The sequence below is a fragment of the Anticarsia gemmatalis genome, chromosome 2 (genome assembly GCF_050436995.1).
Source record: "Anticarsia gemmatalis isolate Benzon Research Colony breed Stoneville strain chromosome 2, ilAntGemm2 primary, whole genome shotgun sequence".
NCBI classification, from domain to species: Eukaryota; Metazoa; Arthropoda; class Insecta; order Lepidoptera; family Erebidae; genus Anticarsia; species Anticarsia gemmatalis.
The window spans coordinates 12,908,632-12,927,873 of NC_134746.1; the positions used below are offsets into that span (position 1 = coordinate 12,908,632).

At 34.0% G+C, this 19,242-nt stretch overlaps 1 protein-coding gene across 2 annotated transcripts in view; it reads right to left on the bottom strand.

Annotated features, from left to right (window-relative positions):
• pot (zona pellucida domain protein papillote) overlaps nt 1–19,242 on the bottom strand; it is an 85,671-nt gene that overhangs the window by 44,451 nt on the left and 21,978 nt on the right. For both annotated transcript variants that reach the window (XM_076133134.1, XM_076133123.1), the window contains exon 2: nt 15,277–15,344. The gene's annotated coding sequence lies outside the window, so the exon portion shown is untranslated. The remainder of the gene's footprint in view (nt 1–15,276; nt 15,345–19,242) is intronic.

Below are 19,242 nucleotides of genomic sequence, written 5' to 3' on the forward strand. Positions count from 1 at the left end.
CTCATTGTACTCCTGTCAACACATCTACATACAAAGAGGTTAGGTCTAACGGGTGTCTATGGTAGTGATTGTTTCGTTAACGGTCTGTGTTTTTACTGGATTAAATCGGATTGGGAAACGATTGTTCAGATGTTTGATGTAACGGTTTATTGTAAAAAGTTTCAGTACACGTGGAGTTGGTTTAAAAGAAAAAAATAGAGTTAATCGTGATTAAAGTCATTTTTTTGATTGAGATGTTTCTAAATTCAAACCTGTACGGCTGAAGTTTTTTTAAAGTTAATAATATAATAATAATTTACCCATTAATGTCCCACTGCTGGGCAACGGTCTCACGTAATGAGGAAGGGGTTAGGTCTTGAGTCTATCACGCTGGCCAAGTGCGGGTTAGGGACGTTGCATACCTTCAAGAACTATTCTAAACAACTCTCATGCAAGGTTGCATCACGATGTTCCCTTCACCGTGTGTGGTGTCTGTATTCAAGTGATAACTATTTCTAATACACTCATAACTTAAAAATGTCATTGGTTTGTTGCCTCGGGTTCGAACCTGCAACCACTTGTATGGAAGGTACCAACTTATACCACTCCGCTATCACTGAACTGTAACCGCATTAATTTTACTATTTTCATTGAAAAACATGCTATTGAAAACGTGACAGGATATACTTAATTTGACTGTACTATAAACATTGTGGGTACTATAATTATTGGCTATTAAAGCAGGTTTTATTTACTCTATTAGTACAAACTGTTGGCCACAAACATTTGCACAAACATTGGTACAAACACGTATTAGTTCGACGCGTGCATTCCTGTGCGTCATAGGAATTAGGGTTGTCACAAAGGTTTTAATAGAAATAATATTAATTTATTCAAAGGTAAATAAATAAATAAATGTTATGGGACAACTCACGCACGGTCATTTGATTCCAAACTAAGCAGAGCTTGTATGGTAACCAAATAACTGATAAGCTCCTTCTACGTTTGGGAGGAAACCCTTGCCCAGCAGTGGGACAGTAATGGGTTAAAAATAAAACATTTAAAATGGCGAAACGTTGGAATCATGCACCTATTGCCTTCGCCGTCTTCTTTATTTAGAAAAGGTAAATATCCTTTTTTTGCATTTATAACCTGAATGTTTAAAGAATACCATAAGCTCTAGTCAGTTGTCAGCCCTAGTGAGTCAGTGGTTGACATTATAATTCCTTGTATGCGCTACCGGAGACAATGGCGGAGTCAATGTTCACGGCACAATCATCTGAACTTACTCATATATGTCGTGATATCATCATTTATGCGTGATAGATATAAAGCTTAAAAAACATCTGTAAGGCGTTTTTCTAAGACTAACAACTATGTACAACTGGCTATCTAGTATCAAATTTTGTACTTTTCAGAAACGAGCAGGCGTCTAGACCAACATAATTTCATATTTCAAACAATCGCAACGTCTGTTGAAATCGTCAACAATTGACATTGAAAATATGTTATACTTTCAACAACTTAAAATATTGCCTTTCTAAAACACTAAATTAATCTTTCATTCAATATGTCATAAAGCGCATATTACATTTATTTCTACGCAACTTGTAGTAAACTCTAACCGTTGCAGTACATAAAACTGCCTTGAATAAAAATGATATTTTCTTCACATCCTAAACTACAGCGTTTACAAAAATCAATATTAACTTCTACGCCCTTCATTTAACCTCTCTATAACAAATCATCCTACCAAATACCAACAACCAATAAAAATATCAACAAAACAAGTTATCTAATAAATGCAGTCCGCGTTGTCAACTGTTATAAAACGTTATCCATTCTGTTATCACATGTTATGAGCGTCGTGTACTAGTACAGTTAACTTCAAGGAATAACTGGTAACTGTAGCGCGAGTTTTTACAAAACGTTATGAGTGTTATGACATGTGTGAAGTTAGTAGTCTGTGTTTGAAGCGAAAATATCAGATTTTGAGTTGACTTTTCCGAAGTTCCGATTAATAGATTATATAATAGGTTTTGCAATAATAAATCAGATATTCGTCAATATTAAACCATGCTTAAACTTAAAAAATAATGTCTAAAAAATGCCAAAATAAGAAGGAATTTGGGAGGTCATTACGTAAAATTGAATTCACTAGAAAAAAGTCAACTACTTGTATCTGGAACTAAAACTAAGTGTTAATAAACGTATGTTAATATCACAAAAATACAAATAACAAAATAATTAAATACTGATCAAAGCCTATCAATTTTACCAATCTTCTATCAGTTCTGGATATTAGAGTAACACATACACAAACAATACACCATATCTTTTTAAACAGAAGGTCCTTCCTCCACAGCCCTATAGAACTAAAACAGCCAAAAAAACATAAAAAAACACTGTTCCCATTTACAAATTCAAATCGGTTCGTTCATCTAAATTCATGTGCACGTTTGCCCATAAAACAAAGGGGTACAGTCGTAAAGGACACCGAACACCATCGTCCCATGGTGGTCATTACCATTACGACCATCGACCACCACTCCTTCACTTTAATGGGAAATTACCAATAATTCTGTAGTCTTTAGGGATCTGTGATCTATTAGACTATTGCTGTTGACTGGACCACCCATGTTGTTTCGAGTTCGGACCTAATTTGTGTGATTTTGTTATTTTTTATTTGAATTTTAGCGATATAAAAATTGTTAGGTCGAGGATTCCGTCAATATTTCATTTTTTAAGGGATAAACTTAATAATTGATTATGTGTTTCTCTAACACTTGTAGTTTCCGAAAATATAAGCATTCAGAGACCAATTTTTCTTAGGATATTTTTAATAACCTTAAAAAAAAGAATTTTTTAAGAGATTGGCAATCCAAATATTTTCCAAAAGAATATAAAATCCATTCGTTGATTAAAGTTATTTTATGAACGGATTAATTACTTATTTCAGTTACTCCTTATAGCAGGAAGAATCTCTAGTACGGAACCTTCGTTACATAGACCGGACTATCCTTAAAGTAATTTTGTTTTACTCATTTAAACGAGACCGTCAAACTGCGAAAAGCTTTTAATAGTACAAGCCTTCACAGGCATTGTTGAAACAAAATGGTCAACGTTTATTGGTTAAATGTTCAGCGAAGATCGGTTAAGTTCGAGTAGTACCGGCGGGCAGGACTATGATACTCTACAAACTAACAAACTTAAAAAATGTAGATTTTTTATCGAGCGAAATTATATTTTATCGTCTTAGGTACATATTTATGACATGCTATCACCTTAAAAACACGGTTTTAGGAACTAATTTCAACTACTATGTCAAATAGGTTTTCTACATAACTAATATATACTTATGTCAATAGTATACGCGGATCTAAAAATCTTGCTTCAAATTTGATACCAGTCTATTAATAGGAACCTTCAAGTGTCTGGAGATATACGTAGACTAAATAGAAAAACAACGACTGCGCATGTGGGTTTATCGTTACACCTTAGTCTTCCGGAAAAGTAAGTCTGTAATAAAAACCCGTCTAGGAAATTTAAGGGTTAGCACAATAATATACAAAAGTCAGCCTTAAATTTATCAGAATAGAGTCTAAATTTCCTTGAACTTTTGTGCAACAGTGTTCCACACGTCATCCCACACTGGATTCCCACGTGTAACGCTATTAGCAATAACGTAACGCAATTTGACGTGCGGGTCGTTTGCGAGCATGCTCAGCTTCTAGGAAGGGAGCCGTGTGCCCGCGCAACCAGCTGTCATGTCGATAATGCCTGATACTGGTCACTTGTGGGCTTTATTTGAAGACTTGAATGTTGTTAGAAAAACATTTAGAAGTACCGGTTTTTCTGAAGTGTGTTCGGTAGTGTCTGCGACTGCCGCGCAAAAAGTCTCGGGTTCGAATCCCGGCTCGAGCCTAAATCGTCCCTGAATTTTCCGTTCAAAAAAATCTCAGAGATGAACCGGAGTTAGGAAATTGAGGTAATAAACCTTCGTGCCCAGGAGAGCACGTAAAGCCGTTGGTCCTGCGCCTGACCTCTCTCTGGTCGTGTTGGTTTAGCCGTCTTACCAGGCTATGAAAGTTAAGGAATAGATAGTATACCTGTGTATTGTTCACACACTTGGCCACTATAAAAGTCCTGCACTGTTGGATGGTTTCAACGAAACTGGCCGCCGTAGCCGAAATTGATATTATTTCCCAAAGGGTTAAGAAGCTCTTTCTTATAAGAAAACACCATCTAACACTAAAAACTCACTTTACACATACAAAGCACAAATAATTACTTTCCAGTCATACGTTTTAGAGTATTTCTGAGTTCATTCCTTTAATTTTCTCTGATGTATATAAATTCCGGCAAAAGGTTATTAAAACCTGACTTTTATCAATTTACAAAAAAAAATCACACTGTTTAGCGACCTTTTCAATCCAGTAAACAAAAAAACTATGGAAAACAAGACAATTTATGTACAAGTCTTACTAGTTTGACAAAATTATGTTTTTTTTAACAGTCTAGAAGGAACATCATTAGGTAATATTGGAAAAATGTTATAGAATATTTATTCTTAACCTGTTATGTTAAATTAAAAATTATAGAAACTCGTTATCATGTTTTCACATTTTATATAAGAATTTATGATTACGATGACATGGCTGAATTAAAACCACTTGGTTATTATTCCTACGGTGATAATATGTGAAAGACCCAATAAATAAAATAAATTTAACCCATTAATGTCCAAGAGTAAGGGTCTCCTCCCGTAATGGTGGGTTTAGCCCTTGAGTCCACCACGCTGGCCAATTGGGGACTGGGGACTTTGAATACCTTCGAGTAAAGAGTTGTTGTAAAGAACTCTCAGGCATGCAAAGTTTCATCACAATGTTTGACTTCACCGTTAGAGTAAGAGAAATTATTTCTAATAAACACATAGGTAATTTCGATAAGTCTTTGGTGTGTTGCCTCAGGTACGAACAATCGACCACCGGCGTAGGAAGCGCAACTTAAACCACTCATAAGCTCATATAATTGGCAAAAGTTAGATAAATTCTTTCCTATTGGCAAAGTTACAGTCAGATTATCGTAAAAATCGCTATACAAACTCATGTATATTAATATGTATATAATTAAAATCGTGTTTGATCTGATGTCACTAGCTGACGCCATATTGCACGAGGAAAAATTACCCGCGTGTTAATAATAACTCTCATCATTGTAATTATATTGTAGAAGACTACAAGGCTTTAGATATAAATGTATTATTTTTCAATTAATCTATATAATCTATACTAATATTATAAAGCTGAAGAGTTTGTTTGTTTGTTTGTTTGTTTGAACGCGCTAATCTCAGGAACTACTGGTCCGATTTGAAAAATTATTCAGTGTTAGATAGCCTATTTATCGAGGAAGGCTATAGGCTATAAAACATCACGCTACGGTCATTAGGAGCGGAGTAGCAACGAAAAATGTTACGAAAACGGGGAAAATTTTGACCGATTCTCTTCAGTGACGCAAGCGAAGTTGCGCGGGTCAGCTAGTTATATATATCTTAGAAGTATATAAGCATGTTTATCAGTTATTTGGTTACCATAGTACAAGCTCTGCTTAGATTGGAATCAAATGACTGTGTGTGAGTTGTCCAATAATATTTATTTATTTATTTATAGGCTTACTAAACCTATAGGTAATACGTATTTAAAGGTTAAATAAACCTTATTGTAATTGTTCAATAAAGCAAAATATATGAAGATTGTAAAATGAACAAAGAGTTCGGCTTGAAGCTAGTTCATATATTCAAAAAGTAGAGCTATGTAGTAGAGTTCAATAGTGCACTAAAGGACCATTAAAACTTAGAATTTCTGAGCTTTTTCATCTGGTATTTAGATCAACAGCCATGAGTTGCAGTATAATCTAAGTCTAAATTATATTACAACTCTTAAAAAAACTTACACAGCAGGTACCGTAAATGATTTGTTTGTTTGTTAGTACAAGTTGACATTGCAACGGGTTTCCGTATAAAGTCTTCAATTATAAATTACAATGACTATAAATATTCATCTAAATCATTATACTAGAGGCTCGTGAATTGACACCGGCTCTACATAAATTAGTTAAAGGTAAAGCAAACCTCAGTAACATGTACACAAAGATCTTTCTTGAGTCTTATTTTTCATGTCCTTATCCCACGTTACTGAAGGTTGGCACATTATGTTTTTTGTCAAAAACATGTTATAAAGGATTTCGCTGATATTTTTACGACTGATCGATTAAAAAGAGTGGCCAGGAGTTTGTTGGCAGCTCTACTCCTTGGCCCTATCTTCCGAACTGGTGGTAAATTCACTCTCTGTATCATTGACTATCATAAGTGTCTGCATTTGACCAAAACCCCTGGTTTCTGATTACATTTGATGGTAGTTTATTCAATTTACAAATCATTAGAACGGAAAAAATCGACTCTACATAACCCAAAAAAATTAAATTATTTGTTACAAAAACCCCAAATTTTCATATAAACAGAAATACAAAGTAATACCACAGCAAAAACCGACTCTACCAAACTCTACAAGTCCACGTAGAGCTGCGTCAGCGCAGTTTATAAGCTACTTGTCATGCGTATCACGCACTAAGGCACAGCCAAGTAAACACCGATGCATACATATGTAGAGTCTTACAGTTCGAGATTTTATTCTTGCTTTTTTTAGCTACTGCAGTGACCGTTTTTATGGCTCTATGTTTTTATGGGTTGTTAACAGTAGAACATGTCTCGTAAAATGTAGAGCTGTGGTGGGATAATCTTTTTGAATAGGTTGCTATAAAAAGGTAAGTAGTTATTATGTCATTGGTCATCTTCCTGGTCGTGAAGGTCTCTTACAGTGTTGAGATTGTTTGTGTTGTAGAGTCAATGATATGTGTGTTTTTGTGTTGATAGTGACACTTGGAGGTTTGCCAAATAATGTTGGTCCGTATTGCGATTTTTCGTATATTTGCATGGTATTTGGCAAAATGAACTAAAACATGGTGTGTCCGAGATTGGTATGTTTATTGAGTAGAAACAAACGATTTACCTTCTATCCTTGTATTTTTTGTTAAGGAGACTGAATGCTGAATGTGGAGCTGTGCATCAGAATTAAATTCCTTGTAACAAAATTAACTTTAAATAAATACGTAAAGGACTAATATTCTACGTTGATTTCTTATAGCAAACATTTCATAAACAGAGAGAAATGCAATTTAGCTCTAAATCTTGTGCACACATAAACAAAATGAATAAATAAATACTGCTGGTTTCTTTAACGTCATAAATACAAACTCTATTTATAAGTGTGATGCGCTTAAAACGCAGACTTATCAAATAACAATTCTCCTTGAATTAAAAATTCACACAAACGCCCGAAGGTCGCGTCGAACCCACGGACCGTGCAAACACATCCTCGCCGGAAACTGATTCACAATGACGTCATCAGAAAGAGACTCTACAATAGAGCCTTCTGAGAAAATTGCCAGTTTTGGCGTCACAAAAACTATATAATGCTGGCAGATGATCTTTAATTATGGTGGAAAAACTGTTTAATAGAGTTTTTTTCCTTAATGGTAGAGTCTGTGTTAGCGGTAAATGTGAGAGTCAAAGTCGGAGGTAGATTGGGTATTTTTTGCGAACTATTGATGAGGGGTTAATCAACAAATTGGTTAAAACGGTGAAGTTAATGATAGGCTCTACCTATAAATTGTTTTGTATCAATTTACTAGCCACTGTATTGAAGCATCATATAAATTATAAAAAAAAATTGACTCACCAGTCGTTTTCAACTAAATGTAAAAGATCAAGTGAATTTTATGACTCTATATTTTTGCTTGCTTTGTATTTTTACACAAAAACATTGTCGAGCATACAAAATACGCTTACATTCAAAGCTACTTTATAGATAAATAATAATAATAATTTAAACACTTTTCTTCCGGACATGAAAAATCTATCTTTATGAACACCCTTGACTCTACCACCTCTACATAAAAAGAAATCAGATAACAACAAACACACAATAATCAAATAAAGCCCAAAGAAATCTAATTAAATTATTAATAACATTCCGATAGACTACAATAAGGAATAATTACTTGTGATAATGGACTCTATGCAGTGTTGACCTTGTGATGACCTTGGGGTCAAGTGCACGAACATGTAGGTGGGTTTGTGAAATGGTACCGAATCACCTACATGATTGAAGAATACAACCTTGTAATGGTAATGACAAGACTATTGATGAAGATGAGTTATATAAATTGGGTTTTGATGAAAGATAATGATTTTACGCTAGTTCAGCTGATGATGAAAATATTGAGATAATATTGTGTTTTCTTAGTATTATTTTGTATATATTTAATTACAATAATATGTTTTTTTCTTAGTTAAACCAACTTAAAAGGAGGCGATACTATGTTCGATTGTTTGTTTTTTTTATGTTTGTAAAAAAATCGCCACCTGTCGTCGAAATTTTGTTTCCTTAGTTTTCTAGTTCAGATTTGATTCTTCTGACGAATTATTATGTATTACTTCATTCATCGAATAGTTTCAGAATTTAAAGTAACTGAACGTCATTTTCTACTATAGATGTGGTATGCTCATCAAAAAATCCGGATTCGTTAAAAATAAATAAATCTTTTTTATTTGATGAGTAAATTTATTTTTTAAAGTGTTTTATGTAGAGAAAATAATACAAACAATACGCTTTATAGTCGACACTGTTGTATGGACATCTTACACAAGACGATATCTCAAGGAAATCGAGTCGTCCTACGTTAAACTTGGTTTTGCAACAACAGCGTCAGCAGTGTCACCAAAAATACCCACTTGAACACAAACACTACACAGATTTAGCGATCGCTGATAAAAACTCATTCAGAAGTCACAGAAAAAAAAACATTTAACTTTATGATGATTTTATTCGTTTTTCTTTTACTGTGAGTTATAAAAATGTATCCCAATGTTCTAGGTCTCGCCACGGGTCTTCTTCTTAAATAAGAGAGGGTTTTTGTTTTGAGATATGTCTGAGTAAAGCAGCATATTTACATTGTTTTAAAATATATTGTATTTAAAAATATCTATGAAGATTACGTTAGTGGTTTTATTAAATATGGTAATATATCATTTTTCCTTTTAATCGTGATCAAAACAAACAAATCACCATAATTACTATATAAAGAAGTACTTATATAAAAACGCAACAAACAATACACAAATACCTATTAATAAACGTATAATTACAGTATGACTCTATAATAACGCATGGTAGAGTATGTGAAGGTGACTCTACCACCTGACTCTGATTGTAGCGTTATGTCATAGACATACTTTGAACTCTACACATTCTGTAAATATATGACATTAATGACGGAGTTGCAGTATAAGCAGAAATAAAAGAATTTAACAAATCTCTATGTTCATAGTTTATACCACCTTTATCTTTGACTAGGTTCTGCATGTGACTGTGTAATAAATTTCATCAAAATCTTGACTTATTACTTATCTATTTTCTTTCTTTTATCAAAATCTGTTCAGTCGTTTTTGTGTAGAATAGGAACAAATATACACACATAAACCCATCCTCAGAAACTTCCACAAATATTAGTGGGATACACTCTCAGTCCGCAAATTCAAAACATCCAAAAGATTGCCATAGTCACCTTTAACTTTGTGTTACAAAAACGGGTACTACGATACTCTAAAAGCGATTCGAGAAGCTTTTCCGTCAGTACATTCTCTACATAAACTACTTAGTCAGTAGAATGTGTACTGTAATAGCATTTGACTACTTATGTTTCAACTCACGCAGCGCGTGGCGGACCTATTACCTTATACGGTTCTTAGTACCAATATCCGGCCAGTTACCGAGAATGTTCTGATATATCCAATAACAGCCTACCTTTACATGTGTTAGCTGAGATTATCTCTATAAGCAGTGGCAAAACGGCAGGTAAATAAACAAATCTAGAAAAGACGATTTATATTTTGATTAATAAGTAACTAGTTATATGGTTAAACTTGATTTCCGTAATAAATATCTCAAAATATCGTTGTTCTAGAAGTCTACCAAAAAAGTTCAAAAAATATTTGGTGTATAAAAAAAGTTTGATACAAAAGACATCAACGCGCTCCCTGCGCATGCGCATAATTTTATCTATTGTATAAGAGTCGCGTGTGAGCACTCATAATGGCAGTTTACCGGTTTTTTCTTTCTTCCGTTGGTTTGGTATCGTAGAGTCAACGAATCGTAGGCAAATATTGATTCTGACCGGTTTTGTTATAAAAAAGTGCAAGGTGCGAAGTTTTTCTTCCGTAGAAGGTTCTGTATAGTTGACTGACTGTATAGTCAGTCAACTATACAGATATATTTTTGACTATCGACTATACAGTCGATAGTCAAAAATATATCAGTAGGTAGGGAAATGGGGGACTGATTGGGATGCCTTGGGATGCAAAACTAAACAATAATTTAATACTTGGCCATACATATTTAGGTTAAAGAGAAATTATTATAACAATGACGTTAAAATATATTTTTACACAGACTATATATAGTTTAGTAATTTTTAGTTCACTTGATTTTCTAAAATTGTTTACCTTAAATAAAATTGCAAGACGAGGAAAAAATACAAAACCCTACAATCTGAATCGAGAAAAAATACAAACTAACATCCAATTGGTATTTCACTGCGGAACCCAGACACGTATAGCCAAAGATAATAGGTGCAACAAACTTTGGCCGACGATTGCTAATTGTTTTGACTCTACCTCTACATTCGGCTCTACCAAGACTAGAAAAAAGTTTACAAAAAAATGTTCGTTACGGGAATTAAGTTTCGAGTGTGAAGAAAAATGGCTAGCCTTTGCAAAAAATACTACGGATGAAATTCGATTATACAGTCATAAAAGTTTTTGTGAATTTCGAAATATTTTTATCTTTCAAAATATTCAAAATCGTTTGCTATTTTGGTGTATAACAAGTTGGTAAATTGCTAGATTTTTTACTTTTATGGTTTTAATAATTGAAAATTTTAATCTGCTTATTTATAACTTGCTATAACTAAGTTTAAATGTAGAATAGAGAGCAGATGGTAGAGATAATCTAGCTATATTTTTGAAGCACTCATTAGATTTTTCCAGAGTCTCTCACTGTTCACAGCACGAATAAATAGTATTTATTAGAAGAAAAAGAAAGAAAATAGAGACTGTAATCTTTCAGTACTTCAAGTAGGACACCAAAACTCTACAATATCTCTCCTTCTATAAAAACACGCTACATTATATTCTAACCAAGATCAGTGTCCCACATGTTAGCTCTACAACCTCACATAGAGTTCTTATGTAAATAAACGGAACTGATGAGGCAATGGCCACACCTAGAGTCGTTATGTCATCACGTGGCTTATGTTATACGAATGTATGGCTAAGATAACATTGTCTTTGTAGAGAAAAAATACGAAGAAAAACATGAGGCATGGTTTGAAATGTAGAGTTTGTCTGATTTTTCTTTGATAGGTAAGAATGAGTCATTCGCGTTTTGGTAGAATTTCAGGACACGGGGTCATGATTCTTAACCTAGGGTCCGCAAGTATGTATTAGGTCGTGGAAAAAGTCTTTTCGCATTATAGTATGTATGAACTTGTAATAAAATCTCTTTGGCTTCTTTCAATAAACTCGTGAGGTACCCAAATATCGAGCTTTTTTATGTAGAGAAAAGATTTTACTACAAGTTAATACATACTATAATGCGAAAAGACTTTTTCCCCAACCTAATATATAGGGGTGTTTTTTTTATCTACGGATATATTGCACATTTCCTTTAAAATAAAACACATTTTTTTTATTTAGAGACCACGTAGTGAATACCGTTAAAAAACGCTGCTATAGGGTACTGTACCAACCCTTGTATATAAATAGATATTTAAATCATTTACATACATGATTACACAGTGTCAATATAAAATACTGACATCGTATTTTTCACATAATCACTCCAGTTTCTCATCCATTTGTCCCGTGTTATAACGGCGTCAGATCTTATTAGCATTTAGATTAAAATTAAAAGTGAACCTACTATGGAATATAGATTAATAAATAGAGAAGCCAGCGTTTATTCAAATTATAGATCATCTGAATTACTAGTATAATGGCAGGCAATAAAACGGAAAGGATGATTAAATATTATAATATACTCTGTGAATATTAAACGTGTGTTTTACTTGAGATGATTTTCTTCTACTATTTATCCCTAGGGATATGGACCGTCCATTTAGTGTGAGCAAGTAAGCATAAGGGCATAAATGGCTGTCACAAATTGGTCTATGCCATTATCTACCTAGTCTATTCACAATCACTGTAGATATGAACAGATGAGGAATTCAGATACCATGTATAGAATGTTCTCTAGTCTCTGCCTGACCCTATGGGAAGGTGTGATTTTATGTACGTATGTATACCTCTCATTCAATCGGTGGCAAACATCTTAAAATTTAGAAATGAAACACAACACTATTTGTAAATGACAACTATTTTTTTAGAGCTGGCAAGCTAGGCCACGTAAAAGGTATGTCCGAGTTAGCTGCAGCATGCCTTATATAAAAGTATAAAAAAAAACTTAGTACTCAGGACTACACAGCAGAAGTAAAAAATACTAGAAGTTTCTACCATTCCGAAAAGGTACAGTCAATCATACAAACTAGTATATAAGAAGTACTGAAAACTTCCGTTACCTAAGATGTAGAGATAGATAGAACCTATTTGAACATAGGCCTAACACAGTATATTGAAACGTCAACTGAATGGACTACGTAGCCTTCACGAAGTTACCTAATTTACTATACAAGTGCCAACTACACGCCAATGTTTGACCATTGTCACTTCAAATATACGCAAATATTATCTGTGGATATTTCTCTACTATTATTTAGTATGAAGAGTATATTACTAGCTCTTCCCCGCGGCTGAGCTCGGGTGTAATTTTGTGAAACAATGTTGCAACTCTTTGTGTGGTCACAAAAAATAAGGACAAAATAGATGAGAATCGCGTTTGTAAGGCAAATTCTGTTTAAGGGCACTATAATTTTAAGCTACTACAAAGAATTATAGCTGCATATATTACTAAACAACCTTCCAAAACTTATGACAGCGGATGAGAAAAATCCCGTGCTAAAGTACAGAATTATTTCTGAAAACCATTTCGGAAGATCAAAGTAAGTCCTAGAGGCATAAAATTAGCTCCTAAGTTTTCGTTTTGCAATCAACTGTAGCCCTCAGTCTAAATGTCTCACCCCATAAATTAACCGGCATCTATAAAGATCGCTGCAGTAGTGACAGCCCGCCATTTTATACCAACCTCCGTACCTATGCATCCACAGATAAAAAATAAATAATTACACTTAACACTCACACGTCTCACTTGATTATAAAATTGCATTTTATTGTAATTTTTAGCTGGCAATACTGAACGCTTGGAGGGGTTATTATGATTATATTTTTTTGTTAATTCACTGTCAAATGTCGAATCGGTTTGACGTGTTGTATGCAAGTGCTATTATCGCTGCTATTAAGGTTATTACATGTATTATTACACTCGGTTGAGTTTTATGCGCATGTGCGACACGTTGTTAAGACAATTTGTTGTTTTTCAATGTTGCATCTGTTACCGACACGCGATCGTGTTTTCGGAATTGTATAATTTGTTTCGGGAAAGAATTTTTAGGTTTCAATTTATGACAGAATCCTGTCATTTTAGGAGTCGGGATCATTCCTTCTTTTTTACAGAAAATACTGCAAATAAAGTTCCAAAATGTATCTCTTCGTTTAGAATTTAAAATATGCATTAATATTCAAACTAACTATAGTTTATTTTATGAACTCTTTTACTCCTAAAAATGGCAAATGTAGGTAAAATATTTTAAAATAATAGACCATTACCATCCAGTATGTTAAATCCACGTACACAACAATCATCACTTTGACGTTATTAAAATATTTTCAATTTTTGCGCCATAAAATCTAGGCGTTTGAACAAAAAATGACATTTTATCGCGCGCAGAAGAATTGCATGTTATTATATAGTTTTTGCCCGCGGTCCAGCACGCTCGAGCATTCGCAGAAAAAATACAGGGACACGGGAATTATGGAAATATCAAAGGAATGCCTATAACCACGCGCGCTTGATTGCGTGTCTTTTTGAACTGGAGTTTAGAAAAACGTAATATACGTAAGCAATTAACATTGTGATGTTATTGCTGGGTTTCAAGAGTGCATTTTGATTGTACCGATATTCAAGCCTATTTAAGTACTATTTTCTACTTGCATCTTCACTTACAAACGTGATTGAGTTAGCTGTTTTGTACAATTAATGTAATGAAGTGCCCTTACCGATTTAGGAAGGATTCATCGTTTTTAGGCCTCTACTTAATTGAACATAGTCTTTTTATAACCTGACATGTAGAAAAGTCTCTCTGAATAATCGTTTTTTACCTTCCCGACCGTTTGTCTTCCACGTCAGAACAAAGAGGCCGATCATCCATAAAATATGTTCATACAGTAGATGTCGCCAGCGAAAGGATCTTTATCATATTTTCACAACGCTATAATAAATTTCCAGGCTTATAGAGCCAACATCAATAATAATATCTTGCCATTCCCGATTCAAAGCTTAAAAAAACTAATCCGACAATCGCAAAAATATAAAGATTGCGAAATTACAGCTGCACTCGCGCCATAAATCTCTATCCATAGACAAGCAACATGGCCGCTTATTCTATATTGTCTCTGGGCCACATGAATTCCTTTTATTCGCTTATTAACAAGCGTAACCCTGTGGCTTCAGACTTTACTTGAAAGAAATAAAGGTCATAATCGTTTGAATTTTTCAGGATATTATAAATCCGTTTGGTGAGTGCCCAGCGATGACAATCTAGGCAAAGATATCCCGCAGTTTTATTGGTTGCAATAGAGAAGCAAAAATATGTTTATCAGCAAAATATTTATTTATATTGCAATGAGAATTTTATATGTTTATTTTATGGAACGTTTGGTATCTCAGTGAAATTGTGCTTTTATATTTTGTAATATTATATTTAGGTGCGATAAATAAAGGTGTAGATAGTGGTAATGCAAAGATGGCTACCACAGGCAAAAGGGAAATAAAAATATGTGCCTATACGAAATGATAGGTGTGAGATATGCCTGACTGGTTTACGATTGTCAGTAATGGATTATAATTTCGTATCGTATTGTAGAGTTAGGTTTATTTTTATATTCACCTCGATTATTCGACGTCTCTCCTTCGAGCCCTGCTACAGGGCGACATTTGAGACTTGCGTTCGATTATCTGCAAACAAAATAAAGCACTGTTAATAAAATTTATAGCATTGATTTGGAGTCTCTAGTACTCAAAGTTTTATATAAATGGAAGTTAAAGTAATAGCTGTTTTCAAACCTACAAGCAAATGATTATAGGTTCAATCGAATCGTTGAAATAGATTGGCAGGGAAATTAGCAGTAGCGGGTTGATAAAATTGCTTGTACAACACATAATTCTATTGATAATTATAATCTTCAATTTTCACAAGAAATGCTATATGACTACATTTCACATGACGTGTCCACTAACCACGGCCAATGTAACTTGCACCAAAACGTTAGCAACCCTGAGTAAAATGCATGTTCAATATGTTCGTATTCATGCAACGCGATTAAAAGTTATGATTTTGAGTTAAATTTGATAATATACAAAGTTTAAAAACGCCCGTGACTGTACACACCTAACAAGCCGGTACTTAATAACAATCCTTCAGAATAGGGTCACCATCTGTTACGAGTGCCTTGGGATTGTGCAACTATTTACATTAAAGTACAACCAACCTACTTTATATTTTACAATTTCAAGTGACACTTGAAAAGGGCACATGTCTCATAGATTTTTTATCAGTTCCTGAGGATTTCTTTCGGCTATGATATTGAATGATTTTGGCGGGAATATATTGTGACACAAATAAACACGTCCTAATTAAAGTCGTGCTGTTAAAAATAGTACAAAATCGTTACATAGTTCTTAAAAATAAAATTGCAGATCATTCAATTTCGTCTTGAAAGACATAGATTCTAGATTTAGCGTTTTTAATGCCCTTTATACTGCACATAACATACTTTTTTAAGACATTTTTGAATTCCTGCATATTTTTTACCTATATTAGAATTTAAACGTTTTATAGCCAGCTTGTCGTTTAGTTTTTTGTTATTAATTGTTATGCCTTGTTATTAAACAGGTCAACTTAGATTTTAGCAGATTAAGGAAGTATTTAAAGATAATTTTGTAAAAGCCTGTTTTACTGATCATCGCAATCACTATTATATTATGAAGACGGGCTAAAGGTTATTTGATTGCCAATCGAGTCGTGGCTTCTTGAAACTCTCAAAAGGATCCTTAAACTAATTTATACTAGAGTACTAACTTTTTACCACTAGTAACTACTTTATTCTAAAAAATAACTTGAGCTACTTGAGCCTCTAGTCTATCAAGCTGGCCAATTGCGGGTTGGGGACTCTACAAGCCTTCAAGAAAACAATCAAGCTACCTACTTTGCAAAGGTTTTTTCCTGCATATTATTCGACATTGCCATAACCGACCACAAGTCTGCGCAAAATAATATTACAGGTATGTATGAAGCTAAAGACCGAAACTAACACAAAAATAATAAAAATCACAACTTTAAAACTAGCCAATTAGATAACCTTGAAAATATCCCAAAATACTCACTTCACATGGTTATCCCAGTCATTGCTAAGGTAAAAACCAAACTTTTTTTAGGACGTTCGTTTCCCAGACACACGAAGGACCTGCCAATGTGACTCTTTTGACTTTTAGCAGCAGGTTTCGAACAATGTAAACTCGGGTTTACCGCGAAAGAATTTCAAAAAACGATAACCATCGCGTGATTTTTGACAGGTATACATTGCACGTTAGGTACTGAAGAAGCGATGGAACGTGTGCAAGCGATATTGTTAGCTCTTCATCATATGAAAAGGTTATTTTGAAATTGAAAGTGGCCGAGTGGCCTTGAAATGTGGTTTTGTTTTTTCAACAAGAGGTTGTTATAAGATGTTGTTTGAAAGTATAATCAGTAGGTGATCGACTGAGGTTTTAGTTCCAAAGGCTTTTGAGATTGCGTGATTATTTTTTTTTGTGAAACGATGCCGTAATTTTATTGCAGGTGTTATTTGAATTGAATTTTTTTATTGTATCATACGTTTATTGATTTTTTTTATTGTTTACTTTCTTAGAAATTGACATGATGTTAAGGAACATTTGCTAGTCAGATTTTACACTGATTTTAGTCGGCTTTAGACTTTTAAAACAGTGACTGCCCCGCTGCTGGGCAATGGTCTCCTCCCGAATGAGAGAGGAGTTAGGCCTTGAGTCCGGCTTTTTCGGTTGTCGGCCTAAGTCTCGTTTTTATAACACGAGAAGTAATTCAAATGCATTTTATCACGATTTCGAGAAAGATAATGTAAATAATCACTTTTCATATTTAAAACTCACATTTGTACTCAATTTCGAACGATATCACCTTACTTATGACGCAATATAAAAGCCCAAAAACGGAATGACATCACCTCATCTCAAACGAAATCGCCAATTCGAAAAGGGCACATCTCATCTACACAGACATAAGACTGGTGCCCCTTACGAACTTAAATATATATTTAGCTACGTTGAACTGCTTTCCAGAACGAATTTAGAAATGATGTCAGGATTTGGTGTCGGTGCCCCAAAGAGATTAAACTTGAACTCATAAAATTCAGGCTCTCGTAAGAATCCTAATGTTTTTTGCCGTTCATTAGCGGAAACTTAAAAAAACCCTCAAGACTGATCATTTATCATAAGTATTTTTAATACCCGCTTGGGTCAGCTCGCAGTTTCGAAGAAAGATTTTTGGAGATATAAAATTGAATATGATTAAAAGACTAGCACTCTGTGAGTCCAAAATTCTATCCATTTTTTCTTAACAAATCACATAGATTCTGGTAATTCAGATCGTAAACTATATTATTGTCACATTTTACTTAGATTCATTTAACCGTTTAGTGCGTGATTGCCAAATAAACATTTCTCCATCCTCTTTACTTTTCGAAACTATCATTAATGCTTGCCTTAAAATTTCTCCTCCACTATAATCATAAATTGAATCATTATTTCTTCGCCTCTACATTTAAGCCATATTAATCCTATAATTTCAAAAGCCAGTCGTTCAATTCCGTGTTCAGTAATGTCATTCGCCCACGCGCTCTGACTAATAGCTAATAGCCATCAATATGGAAGGACGAGTGCTGTATTCGGCTTGTGTCGTTATATACAACCTTTTTGGACGTAATGCCAACTATTTCTTAATGAATGAGTCGATGACTTGTTTTTTTTCGAGTTAAACTGTTTAGTTTGATATTTTTGGAGTTTGATTTAGTTTGGTGATTAATTTTTAAGTAAAGTGTCTAAGATGAATTGTTTAATTATTATTAAAGTAGATTGAAACGTTTGAAGTCTTCCGAAAGAGAAATAGTGTCTAGAATATAGTAGCTTAGTAAGTGCTAGGTACATTTTTCGTTTGCACGAAGAAATTATAACCACGTGTTTTTATACAAATTACAAAACAACCAATATACGTTTAGGTGTAGTTTTATACTCATCGCTATCGATACAGAATTCTAGATGCAAGTTATAAATTACCCGAGAGATCAAGCCGTCGACTGTTCTCTCCTAAAATTACTTATTCACCTACATAAAAATGCTTTTCTAGACTGTTTATTTCACAGGCAGTATATTACCGGCCTATTAATAAGTACAACTGGCTATAAACTTACATTAACAAAATAAATATGACTAAAATCCCTTTCGAAAACCGTCCTTCAAGCTCGCCTTTCTACGAATCGTATGTCTTATTGTAGACAATCGGCTAGGCTTTGGCAACGGTACGGCACACTATCAGCCTGTAATAATATATAATTGAACGCCTTCGTTAGTACTGAGGCCCTTGAGAATTGTATACGTGAAGGTATGGCTTTGCATGTGTGAGTGGTAGGGCTGACAGATTTGGAGGTGACTTGATGATCATTATTTTGTACCTAATGCTTTCTTTTTTTCCTTTACTTTGGTGTTTTGCTCTGAAATGTATGTGGCTCATAACGTCGGTTTTCTAAGATTTGTGTTATAACAGGAAATATTTGAAACCGCA